This window comes from Stegodyphus dumicola, chromosome X2, assembly GCF_044657685.1.
Source record: "Stegodyphus dumicola isolate Sdum_Otavi_A_Nest chromosome X2, ASM4465768v1".
Taxonomy (NCBI): Eukaryota; Metazoa; Arthropoda; class Arachnida; order Araneae; family Eresidae; genus Stegodyphus; species Stegodyphus dumicola.
This window is the reverse complement of record NC_140781.1, coordinates 119,576,879-119,591,012: the sequence shown is the minus strand read 5'-3', so window position 1 is coordinate 119,591,012 and position 14,134 is coordinate 119,576,879.

Genomic DNA, 14,134 nt, shown 5'->3' with positions numbered 1-14,134 from the left:
AATTTTCATAAAACGTTTTTCCAATCAATGAATCCTGTAGCATGGTGTAGCGGCAGCACCATGTTTCTGATATTGCAGAGTGTACAAAAAATTGAATTCTTGATTTTAGAATACGTAAACCAAGATCTCCTAAGCTTTTCATTATTTACTGATGTTCTGTATTACATGTCAAATGTCTGCATCACGTTCAACTAAGGTTTATGGTTTCTCGATGTTTACTGGCTAATAATACTGATTGACTGCTTAAGAAAGATTGTTGGTGATCTTTTATTTTTTTCTATGACCAGCCAACTGCATGGGTCCAACAAATCAAAATTTTTAGTTTTTCTGCTTCCCGCCCCCATCTAAATGAAGATATCTTTATATCATGGTTTTTATCCTCCAGCTATTCGATTGATGTCGATGAAGAATGTTATTCTTTCAAATGCTGACTTGTAGATTGTTTGGGGATGATATAGGCAGTCATATTTGGTCGTGCAAATTGCAAGAAATATCAATACCCTCTAGAATCTCAGCATAAGGGGAATTGCGGCAGGGTCTGACGGTTTACTTCTTCCGTAAAGTTATTTTTTTAATCTTAGGTGAAATTTGTTTTCTCTGTTTGGCCTTATCTTTGGCTCGTTTTCTATATTCCGCTTTTTTCCCACCAGCGCGCAGATGGTTTCTTTCAATCTAAATGAAATTAACTATGAATTGCTTTATAAGAATAACTAAGAATTGACGTAATTACACTGAACAGTCCTAAATAAATAGTCACGTCTCGTTAAATATAGTGCAGGCTATTAAAAGCAAGCATATTTGAAAAAAAGAAAAAAAAAAAAAAAAAAGAGTACAGAAGAGATCTGAAAACTAAAAAATAACCATAAAAATAATAAATCTAGCTTTAAAATCCAAAATACGTTCCACTGTTCCGAGTCAAACCAAAGGTAAGCCTATGTTGCCGACTGACTGCAAAGAAATCTAAATGTCTTGCTTCATCTTGAAGACATTATGATGGTGTCTTGTATATGCACTTGTATATGTATATATACTCGACGAATATTAATTTGAATTATTTCATTTGTCCGGGATAGCCCAAGGTTAGTTTTTTTTCGATTATATTTTAGAAAATAGTTACAATGCTTCTCTATTTCCTAGCAGATGTTGCTATGGAAACCAGGCGACTCCTTCAACAAGCTATCGTCCTATTTCTCATTTGAATACACCCCGGCCAGACAGGAAACGATAGAGGGACTTCAGACGTTACTGATATGGTCAGTCTGATTCTATCAGTGACGCCTGGAGTCCCTCTATTTGCGTCTTTCTGATCTTATATTTATAGTTGTAATTGGCTGTACTTTATTTTAACTCATGTTCCTTTAAATGAGTTCTTAGTATTTAATTATAAATCTTCTTAAAAGAGGTTTTCAAACTCGGCCTTAAAACTATTAACATTGTTCTAAAATTAAAGAGCTGTTTTAGCGAACAACATAACAAATACGATCCAGTGTTATATTTGAATTTGCCGCCCACGAGAGTTGCCGCCCGAGGCAAGAACTCAGGCTTGCCTCCCGCTAGATCCGGGACTGAGTGTCAGTCATGTAAATCTGTTCTGCGCAAGGCAAAAATCGCATTCATTATTAATTTTACAAGGTTTTTGGGCCATAGACTAATTCTGGGCCGCCTTAACCATAGGGCTAAATGGGCTATAGCTCTGGGGCGATAATTTTTAATGGTTGGCTTGAAAGTGTATTTTACGTAATCATGTGGTTATCTAATAAATCATCTAATTTCTTTCTTTTTGGATCAATGGGGAAATGTTTCCTTAAGAAATCCATTACACCGTGCATCCAACAGATGCGCAACCTGCCATAATCTATTTAAAACAATAATTTTATTCATATTTAACTATGCACTAAGATTTATCTAAATAATTAATATTAGTTCTATGCATATTTGAAACAATGCTTTTACCAACACCCAGGGCCGTATCTAGAGTTTTGCGCGCCTATGTATATGGACGCGCCTCTCTCTGACTGCCGTCCCGAAGGGCTCGAATCCCGGAGGAAGGCATCATAGAATTTGTTCTTCCCTTCATAGGAGCCAACGGTGGTTCCCTTTTTAGGTGTTTCATTATAAAGAGACAACCGCTTCCAGCAGTTCCGCTTAGTAGTGCTATATATATATATATATATATCAACGCAGCTACTACAAGCAATTAGCAAACAATACAGAAACATCTATAATTAACAGAATTAAAATTTTTCATAAAAAACTAAATATCTCTTTAAATCGAAAATACAACAGATTTACTAACCTATATTCTCTTCTCAAATTCCATAAAACACCATTAAAATTCAGATTCACAGCAAATGGAACTAATAACTACAAGAAAAATGTAGACTATTATTTTGCACTTCAGCTTAAAAAATTTGTAAAATTATTTTCAACGATTGTAACACTAATCATAAATATTGCTGGATCATCCAAAATAACACTCCTGTCATTAATGCCATTCAGACAATCGACATACAAAACATTAACTGCTATGACTTTGAAAACTTATATAATTCACTTCCTTTAGAAGAAATCTATACTATTCTACTAGATCTGCCTAAACTGTTCCCTACTATGCTCACGATTATTATTATTCAATTCACTAGTTAGTATATTCAAAATGTTAACAGACGCTTTCACTCACATAAGAACTCCGCAACAACCTCCCTCAAACATACTAAGTCCCTCCCACGTACCAAAAATAGCTTCTCAAAGTTTCACCACCTGTAATAATTCAAAGTATCCCCACTGCCGATAACGAAATTTCGAATAGTATGGTCTACACCACCCCTTCTGAGTAAACAACAGAAGAGAACACATTGCCGACATCCCACTAAGGACGTAAGTTAATTAACTCATATTGTGGCCTTTTGTATTTCATGTACATTTCACATTTTACATTTCATTATTTCTTATTATATATATATTTTAATTTTTCAACTTTTATTTAATTTGCTTTTACAAAGATAGCATAGTTTATAGTTTCAATTGCTGTGAGTTCTATTTGATAATTCCAGGTAAGATTACTACTGTTTATTATTTTTATAAAAATAGTCTTAAATTAACATGCATAAAAGCGAGGGTGTCGGGGGACACTTTACTCAAGTATTATCATGTAAATTAATACGCAATTTGACTATTCACACAAAATTTCTAAAGAATCTATTGTCTTAGCGAAAATGCTACATTCAGAATGAGTTCTTTGGTACTCTAATTTGGCTTTAGTGTCTCAAGTTTTCTAAAAAATATAATCACTTAACGGAACTACAATTTTGCCTAACTTAATTTGCCAGTTTGGCATCATCATTCTTACTTGAGTAAAAGACGAAACACCTTCCCATTTATTAATTATTGTTCATTGAACGGGAGTTGGTTTGTTCCCCTTGAAAAGTCAACTAATTTCCGATCACTGACGATATTTACTTGGTTTATTAATTTTCTTTTTCAAAGTTTGAATTTTTGTTATTCATGATTTAAATTCAAGTTACCTTTTAAAATCTTTTTCATGATTTAAATTCAGATTTCTCTTAAAAAACTTTTTTTTTTCATGATTTACATTCAAATTCCGTTAAAAAACAATTTTCGGAATTAAACTTCCTGCTTCTGGGTTCCCTCATTTTGATACATTTTACTAAAGTTATATTAGGAGATAATATAATCAATATTTCCTTAGTAAATAAATTATTATTATCTTACTTTGTAGCTATTGCGAAAGTATTAGAAAACTTGTTTTCGATTTCAATGAATTTTAGTTCACTCAATATGTAAGATAAAAAATATTTAAATAAAAATTATAATTTTATCTAACGGTAACCCTTTAATTTTCTCTCTCTGTTCTAAAAATCGTAATAACTTCTCTGGATTGCGTCATTTTTAGATCATTCCACCTTGTATGAACTGCGCAAAACTGATAACGTAACTCTTGGGAACTGAAACTATTCTAAACTAAACAAAAACCTTCATCTTGGCGAGCTTTCATATTGGATAACTACGCACTTCAGCTTCTCTCTGTGCGCTGCTTGGACGCAATTTCTCTGTGCTTGCTTCCTATCTCAACAAAACAAAAAAAGCGAGTTGGCACATTAAATGTGCCTATTCCAAAAAGTTTACATTTTAGATAAATTTGCAGTAAGATAGAAAGAGCAAACGAACTGCTGTCCAGCCAGGCTAAAGCGTAGAAAGCAAGTGCGTTATGTTCGAGGTGAAATTATCAGGTTCAATGTTCCGTCTTACTTTCTTCGGGAACATGCAAGGACCTGACTCGGAACAGAGAGCTTACTAAAGCTATGTTCAATAACTGTGGTAAGTAGACAGGATACACAAGAAGGTTATACAAAACCCTTTATTTTTCTCTATTTACAATAATTTCCGTACTTCGGAATACAAAGACCCACTACTCGTGGTCTGAACGCGTAAGAATATAAAAATAAAACTAAACTCTAATTTAACTTTAAAATAATAAACGTGGAAGATTGGCCTTATATTAACAGGAAGCCGTATGTAGTACAGAGAACTGTGAACACTACAATACGTTTAAAAATTATCAAGAGGATTAAACCTCTGGCCTGGAAGGCAACCAGCAACTGAGTAAAAGTTCTAAGGTAAGCGGCCTGCTTCGACTAACTGCTTCCTCTCTCTCGCTTGGCAAAAAGCCACAACTTAAATACTTGGCGTTCGCCAGACAAACTTTGCATAAATACTTTAACGCTTATAATTCTGGCCGGAAGTAGAAAATAAGAAGTGATAGTAAAGATTAAAAATAAAATAAATGTTAGTAAAACTTAAGATCCTTACATACTTCCCGCCAGAGTTAATTAGTTTGAAACTGAGGTCTAAAGCGACCTTGTTGAAAACTTTTAGCTCTAGAATCTAACGCGAGGCCAATCTTTTACAAACATTTTTCGCTAGAAACTAGAAATTTAAAAGAAAGAAATTTGTTTTTACAATAGCAGCTCCCAGGATACGCAATTTTTTTCATCTGTACTGCATCTACACAGGAGCTTTTATTCAAATCTGGTTCCTTCCAGAGATCTGGAAGGAAAACTAGTTTAATGAAATGTTACAGAATGAAATGGCAAGTAACATGTATAATTATATTTCTCTTAACATTCTTATTTCATTCATGACTATTTTAATTATCTCTCCCCGTGCTCTCTGACATGTGTTGTAAAAGAACACCAAACACGAATGTGTTTATGTCTATGTGTTCAACACTTCCTCCTACAATCAAAGTACTAACGTGTTAAAAATTCAACATACCAAGACCTCGTAACACACTCTAACTTCAACTCTAAACCCTGAGGTACTATTCTGAAAGTGGCTAACTCTGAAGTGTAGCGTCAGAGAGCCTAACTACATTCATTCAACCTTTAACACATATTCACCATGATTTAGTCTTTTTACACTCAGACGAAGAAAAAAAAATTTTAACATTACTTTCACTTTTACCATATAACGATATTTCTTAACATTTGAAATAACAGTTCACATTGTATATAAGAACATATCAAGATGCCGTTAATTTTACACATTTGAAAACATACATTAGTAGTACATTGTTAACTTCTATTCTTTTCAAAGCAAGTGCCAATTTTTCTACATTGAAATACTACATTTCAAAAAGTCTTTCAGACTAAAACTTCTTTCTTGCCAGAAAGTTTTAAATAAAATTTATACAATAATTTTTACAATATTCAAGTCTTTACACATCGCTATTATACATCAACTTTAGTTTTACACGCGAGTAATTGAAAAACATAATACCAAAATCGGTAAGAACTCATTTCTCGCCCTTTTGGCGATAAAGGTAGACCTCGCATGAGGTAAAACTTCTTGAAATCTGCCACTTGCAGTAAGAATGAAAGATTAACTTAAGTTTGCAAAGTAACATAAAATTTTACTTATCTTTGTGATATTCGGACATTCTTTTCTGAGCCCAGTCTTGGAAAGTAGCGTAGATTGTTGTTTGATTTATCCTCCTTCGTGTGCGGGCTCGCCCTTCAGTGCCTTCCTCTAGAAGCTTTTTTTTTTTCCAGTTCGGTCACCCTTGAATACCTTCTTTTTCGCCTCTGCCTGTGGTCTTGGCCGTTTGATGGCAGCTGGTCTTGGCGGAACCGGGAAACTTCTTTCGTGTTCCTGCTTGGACCTCGTTGCTGCCCGTTCAAATTTTCCTTGTAACTTTTCCTCCGCCGCTGGTGGCCCTTCCGCAGTTCGGCGACATTTGCTGCGGAGAGTCCTGTCGGATGAGTAGATCTTCCGTTTTAGAGCCGGGTTATAGTTGCCGTCATTTCTCCTGGCTCTCTTTGCATTCGTCGTCCTTCTCCCTTCTTCATTCTGGGGGTGTTCGTGAGCTCTCTTTTCTGGACGGTGGAACGGCTTCTTTTTCTTGTTACCTTCAATTTTCCCGCGGAGAAACTTTCTTTTCACTTGCTCCTGCCTCTTAATGGCTTGCCCTTGTACTTGTCGTTGTTCCACCTCTGGAGCTTGTGCCTGCGGTGTCTGCCGTGCCGGATCCTGCAAAAGATCTGTAAATATTTGCATTTTATTACGATCATAGTAGGGTTTGATTTGATCAATGTTTGCGGAGCAGGTTTCACCATTTCTATCTTTTAACACTACTACAGCGTGAGTTATTTTTTCTATGGCATATGGTCCTTCAAATCGTGGAAAAAATTTGGCAGTTTTATCTTCTGGTGCTGAAGAAAGTGAATGCTTAATTTTTAATACTTCATCCCCTACTTTATAAGTTACTCCCCGTCGTTTCAAGTCATAATATAGCTTTTGTTTTCTCTGTGCTACTTCAGTATTCTTTTTTGCTTCTTTAATTAGTTTTTCTATATCACCCATTTTAAATTCTGGGGCTCTTTGTTGCACATAAAATAATTTATCTAACGGCGTTATAATCTTTCTGCCTAAAAATAACTCAGCAGGAGTTTTGCCCGTTGTATCATGTTTTGCGGTCCTAAGGGCGAAAGCAAATTCATTGACATAGTTATCCCAGCTTTTATGAAAATTTTTAACATAACTACGGATAATTTTCACTATATTTCTATTGACCTGTTCCGCTATATTTGATTGCGGCCGATACGGGACCATTTTTAAATGACGTATGCCCAGTTTTTGGCAGATGTCTTCAAATACATTACTTACAAATTGAGGACCATTATCCGATATAACTTTTAGGGGCGCCCCGTATTTTAAAATATATTTATTTAAAATAGAATCAGTAACTAATTTCGCGGAGGCTCGTTTTAAGGGAACAATTTCGGTCCACTTACTAAAATGATCAACCATAACAAGGAGATAGCGACTTTTATTTAACTGACTTTTTGGGAAAGGGCCCAATAAATCGATGCCAATTATTTCATTTGGAAATTCGGATTTAATACTATTTAGAAACCCGGCCGGGCGGAAATTAATATAATTAACTGCTTGACATGTTGGGCAGGACTGGACATACGCCCTTGTTAACTTTTGCAGTTCAGGAAAATAGACTGCCTCGCGTACGCGTTGGATAGTTTTTCGAATACCAGCATGAGAAGCTAAAGGGCTGTCATGGAGCTCCTGCAGGATATTTAATCTAAGACTAGCTGGGATAACAGGTCGAAATTCGTTGTTGGAATTCGTAGTTTTTGTATAAAATAATAGACCATCTATTAGTTCGTAATGGGCCGCCCTATTTCTTATCGCCACAATATCTTGGTGGCTAAAATTTTCAGGATCATTTAAATACTCATAAATGCTTCCAAACTCAGGATCCTTACCCAGTTCGGTTATTACAGTTTCTCGGGAATTAATTGTACATGCTGTGAGCATTGCCACCTTTACAGTATTACCTTCTTCATCTATTTTAATTCTGGATAGGGCATCTGCTACGATATTTTCCTTTCCGGCGGTATGCTTGATTACCAGATTATATTCTTGTAGCTTGAGTGCCCATCTTATTAACCTTGGGGATAAGTTTTTCCCTGAGTACAATCTAGTTACCGCCGCATGATCAGAGTACACTGTTATTGGCGCCTTTCCAAAATAGACTCGGAACTTTTGCACTGCTAACAGAACTGCAAGTGCCTCTCTCTCGGTCGCGGAATAGTTTCTTTGTGTTTGATTTAAAGTTCGGCTAAAAAATGCCACGGGCTGCTTATTTTGCGAAAGTACCGCTCCTACCGCATAATCCGAAGCATCCGCTGAAATTTCTAAATTCTCATCCTTTTCAGGAAATTTCAACACAGGGGCTTGCGTTAATGCTTGTTTTAATTTTTCGAAAGCACTATTGGCTTCGGCCGTCCACGAGAATCTTGCCTTTTTCCTTTTTAATTTTAACAATGGTTCAGCGATAGCTGCAAAATCTTTTATAAAGGACCTATAATATGAACAAAGTCCTAGAAAAGAAGAGAGCTTCTTTGCCGTGTTTGGAGTCGGATACTTTTGTACGGCGATTATTTTTGATTCGTCTGTCTCAATTCCTTTCTGAGATATTTTGTAACCTAAATATTTTAATTCAGGGGCTGCAAATTTGCACTTTTCGACATTAACTTTTAGACCGGCCTCATTTAATAAAGAAAATACCTGTCTTAAATCCTGTACATGTTGGTCGAGATTATCACTAGTAATAATGATATCGTCTAAATAGATAAATGTGGACTTTCCAAGAACAGGTCTTAACACAATGTCCATACATCGCTGAAATGTTGCCGGCGCCCCTGAAAGGCCAAACGGCATACGCAAAAATGCATAAGTGCCAGACTTGGTTATAAAAGCAGTCTTAGTCACGTCCGCAGGCCTAACCCCTATTTGAAAATAACCAGTCGTTAAGTCTAAAGTCGTCATATATTTGGTGGATGTTATGTTCCTTAGAATTTCTTCAGTAATAGGTAACGGATATACCGGATATTTAGTTATGGAGTTTAATTTACGGTAGTCAATTGCGAATCTCCACCTTTTTGGATGTGTCAAAGGATAGTCATTATTTTTCTTACATAAAACCACCGGGCTAGCATAACTACTTGAGATGGGCGTTATGATCTTTTTACGTAGCATATCGGTGATATGCCATTCTACAATTTTTTCCTTATTCTTATCATACCGGTATGCTTTGTGGCGAACTGGCATTGAATCTCCGGTGTCAATACTATGGTTAGTAACCTGAGTAAATCCTGGAATATCACTAAATAACGAAGCAAATTCACTTACCACTTGTCGGATTCTTCGTTGCTCGTCATTAGGCAGGTGGTCAAGATTTAACATCGGCGGTTCAGCCTTTTCTCCACGAACAGGTTTCATTGTCAGCTTAAGGGACGCTTCATTAAAATCCAGCGTTGCTTGTGCCTCTGAAAGAAAATCTATTCCTAAAATAATATGTGCTTGCAGATTCTTTACTATGAAAAACATCACCTTTACTTGTTCGTCCTTGATACGGACATACAGCGGTAATTTACCTATACACTTACATTTTTCTCCTTGCGCCGCTAACACTGTCGTATTATCCGAATTATATATGCAGTATTTCCGAAAATACTTCCTAAAAAAATCTCCTGCCACACAGGAACACTGCGCGCTTGTATCCAGGAGTGCGGTGGCTGGGATATTATTCACCAACACTTCAATCTTCGGAAGAGTCAAATTTTTCACCATTACTGTATTTAACTTGAAGGAAGAGGGGTTTTCGTGGCCTTCGGATTTCCGCACCCTCTCGTCAGCAGAAATCCGTTTTAGTTTAAATTATTTTTCATTTCCGTGCTTTCCTTCTTTTTCCACTGGCCTTGAGACTTTTTCCTGGATTGCTATTGAACTGTCGACGTTCGCCGGCTGTTTTTGAATGCTCGGGTTTCCTTGCCCACTGATTCACTTTGCTTCCGTAGCCGTGTGCTTGAGTTTGCTGTAGTCTTGGCGCACCAAATTGGTTTCGCTGTTGATATTGGCGTCTTCTTTCAATATCCGCCATTCTTCTACTTTCAAACTGGATTGCTAACTCGAATAACTTTTCCAGTGTAGTCGGATTTCTTAATTCAATAAAGTCTTGCACTTGGGGCAGTAACCTCGGCAAAATCACTTGAATTATCTCAGGATCCGGACGGTTTCCATACAAGAGTTTGAAGACGTGAATTTTTCTTAAAATAAAGCTTGAGAGGTTTTCGATTCTTTGCTGATATATACTGAAAAGTTCCGTTTCTAATTTCGCACGATCCCTTACAACAGGGAAGGCTTTTACTAGGGCAGTCTTGAAATTCTCGTAAGTATAGGTGGGACTTCCTGCTTGACCCAAGAGACTTCTGCCTATACACTTGAACCAGTTAAGCGCTTGACCCCTCAAAGCGCTGGTAGCTAAGGTAACTTTTTGAAATTCGTGCACGGGGTAGAGCATGAAGTGGTCATCCAATTTTTCCAAAAAACTGGTTACCGGTGAGTTTCCATTAAATGTTGCTTCTGGTTTCATCGAAGCGCGCATGGTCTGGACGATGTAACCAAATCCTTCCAGGGCGGCAGCTGGCATTTCTGGATTCCGAGCCGCTTCTGCAGGCACCACAGGTTCTTCTTGAAACTCGGCCATGGTTATTCTTCTTCGTTGGGCGCCACTATCAGGTTCAATGTTCCGTCTTACTTTCTTCGGGAACATGCAAGGACCTGACTCGGAACAGAGAGCTTACTAAAGCTATGTTCAATAACTGTGGTAAGTAGATAGGATACACAAGAAGGGTATACAAAACCCTTTATTTTTCTCTATTTACAATAATTTCCGTACTTCGGAATACAAAGACCCATTACTCGTGGTCTGAACGTAAGAATATAAAAATAAAACTAAACTCTAATTTAACTTTAAAATAATAAACGTGGAAGATTGGCCTTATATTAACAGGAAGCCGTATGTAGTACAGAGAACTGTGAACACTACAATACGTTTAAAAATTATCAAGAGGATTAAACCTCTGGCCTGGAAGGCAACCAGCAACTGAGTAAAAGTTCTAAGGTAAGCGGCCTGCTTCGACTAACTGCTTCCTCTCTCTCGCTTGGCAAAAAGCCACAACTTAAATACTTGGCGTTCGCCAGACAAACTTTGCATAAATACTTTAACGCTTATAATTCTGGCCGGAAGTAGAAAATAAGAAGTGATAGTAAAGATTTAAAATAAAATAAACGTTAGTAAAACTTAAGATCCTTACAAAATCATAAATCAGACTGAGTTAAGTTTTGGTTCGCAATGCATTTTGATTGGATAGTTAATATTGCTGTAAAATTACTATTGGCTGTTTGAGTTTTAGTTCTATTTACATAAGGAGAATTACGTAAGAATCATATGACATAGATTAGTCTCGAAATGACGCAGTGAAATAGAGGTTACTATTTTTAGAATACAGAAGAGAAATAAATTTACATTGCTAATTTAATCTTTTACATATTCCTTATTTTTCTTACATACAGTACTAATTACTTCTATAATTTATGTGTCTTATTGAGTGATTACTTATTTTCATTACTGTTGTTATGAGACTTTTATTCTTTATCATCAAGATAATAAAAAAAACTGAAGGAAGTTTGGCTCCCTAGGTAATTTGCCTATGATGGCATTAAGCCGGTCCTGCCAAAAAAATATATGTACTAAATATTTTTTGAAATTTGGTAGTTAGTCACTCGTTTCACCCACGATACGCTCCTACAATTTCACTTAGACTCGATCAAGAACGGCTTTCACGCCGGATTAACCTTCTAGCCGATCAAAATTGAGCCGCCGTTTAGTCATACTGTGAGAAACTGATACTATAGTGAAAACTTTTCTTTGCTGAGGACTGGATTTATCTTATCTAGTTCGCTACTTCTCAGTTTCAGCCGTCCATCCGGTTGTTGCTGTGGGCGCAGCCCCGACCCCCCTAGCCGATTCATATCAGCCATAAGGCCACAAAGGGGAAGGCCCGTCTAACACAAAACGAGGCAGCCACCGAGCCAGCCGAGCCCCAAAAAGAAACACACAATTCTTAATTTTAAAATTCTTAATCTTAAAAAAAAAAAAAAAAAAAAAAAAAAAAAAAAAAAAAAAACCAGACAATTCTTAATTTTTAAAGCCATAAAATATCAAATGCTCCCGCGAAACCAGGCCCGGGCCCCGAGCAACGAAAAAGGTAGAAAAATGAAACATAACAAACTAAAAAAAACTGGTTCAAATGGTTGCAAGCCTTTTAAAATCTCTTTTAAAAACTCATAACATCCAGTTTTAATTCTCCTAACTACCAATGCCCACAATACTTTTATTTTTATTTATCACAGTGATAATATCTTGTGAAAATTTCAATAATTTATCATATTTCATTTGTGTTATATCTAATCCTGTTATTCCATATTTTGCCCTCACCCCCCGGGTAAGAGTACATATCTCAACGAAATGTTCCGCATCTCCAATAAGATCACATTTGAGACATCTATCGTTGCCCTGGAGGTGGAATCTCTTTGAATATTGTGGAAATCTTCCATAACCTGTGATAAGTTGATTCACATGTATATCTGTATAGGTTTTCATTTTTCTATTTATTTAAATATTTTTTAAATAAGACTTTCGTCTTGTTGAATTTTCCCACATTTGATTCCATTGTTTATAATAGTAGTCTTTCATTTTTATAATCATTTTCCTTCTTGCCGGATTTATAATATTGTAATCTAAACCATCCCCCAGGGCAGCATTACCAACGCAGCGAGAGTTAACCAATATCTGCCAGACGGCATTTATTAAATGCAAAAAAAGGCACTTGAAGAAGACTACAATTATGGAGTATAACAGAATACGCTGATACATTTACCAGAATTCACATGTTTAGTAACTGATTATCTTAAACATGATGTATCAAGTTACACTCGACTCAGCAAAATAAGTAGTTGCTATGCTTCATGAAATATGTATTAGATACTGTCTGTTCTTGACACTTTATACCAAGTAATGCTGAGCATAAGATATGTTATTTCAGAGAAGATTATGTACATATTAATTGTAATTACAACAAATGAGTATGTGTACGTGATGCTGTTTAAGCGCAAAGTTAAGTATAATGCATAAACTGTAATTCCATCTGAAGCAAACCATTATTACTGAAAGGGTTATTCACTGCTATGCAGTACTTGTAAACTCTACATACCGCAACGAAAATACAAAGTTTTAAATCCACAAACCCAAATGCATACATGTAAAATATAATAAAATATGATGGCTGCGCTAAGAAATGATTGGCGACTTCAAAATTGACTGTTCTAAAATTGATGTTCTCCGAAATTCGCGATCTTCCCACGTTACATGACATTCCTTGCAAAGAGAACTAAAACCTAAAATTAACCAATCGCGGCTTAGTTTATAAGGTATTTCTCCCGCCTTCCTAGCGTGCCTTTGTGGTGTAGTGGTTCTGCACGCTGGGCCGGTATCCAGAGGTCCGCGGTTCGATTCCCGGCGAAGGCAGTTGCTGATTTTTCATTTCTCCGGCTTTTCCAATTAACCTAATGTCTCTACAGTGGCGCCCGAACTAAAAGGGTTGTGGATGATGATTCTGTGCACCTAGGATTTGGCGACTAGGTCCCCTAAAACCCTAGTCGGCCTTTAAAAAGGGGAGTATATAAGGTATTTCTCCCGCCTTCCTAGCGTGCCTTCGTGGTGTAGTGGTTCTGCACGCTGGGCCGGTATCCAGAGGTCCACGGTTCGATTCCCGGCGAAGGCAGTTGCTGATTTTTCATTTCTCCGGCTTTTCCAATTAACCTAATATCTGTACAAGTTGTACATATGAATCTGCCTAGAATAAATACTGCTTCTCCGAGTAATTACATCATTACTTTCCTTAACTCTGCCCTGCAAATATCTCTGCGCTGCTATGCTTACTTGTCTAATATGACGTCATGCTTTTTTAACCTGTGTACATGAAAATTATTGTTGCTTACTATGTTTTAGAACTATTTTGTCTGCAAAGATAAACTTTTCGGCCCTGAACCTGGCATCTGTTTAAGACAGTTACGTTTCTTTCTCCTTTCACCAGCTGTCAAGTATTTAGGAATTCGCCCCAAATCAACTTTAACAGCCCACTTGTCATACTCATGGACATTGAATAGCGGGATAAAAAGTTCTTTTGTGTTC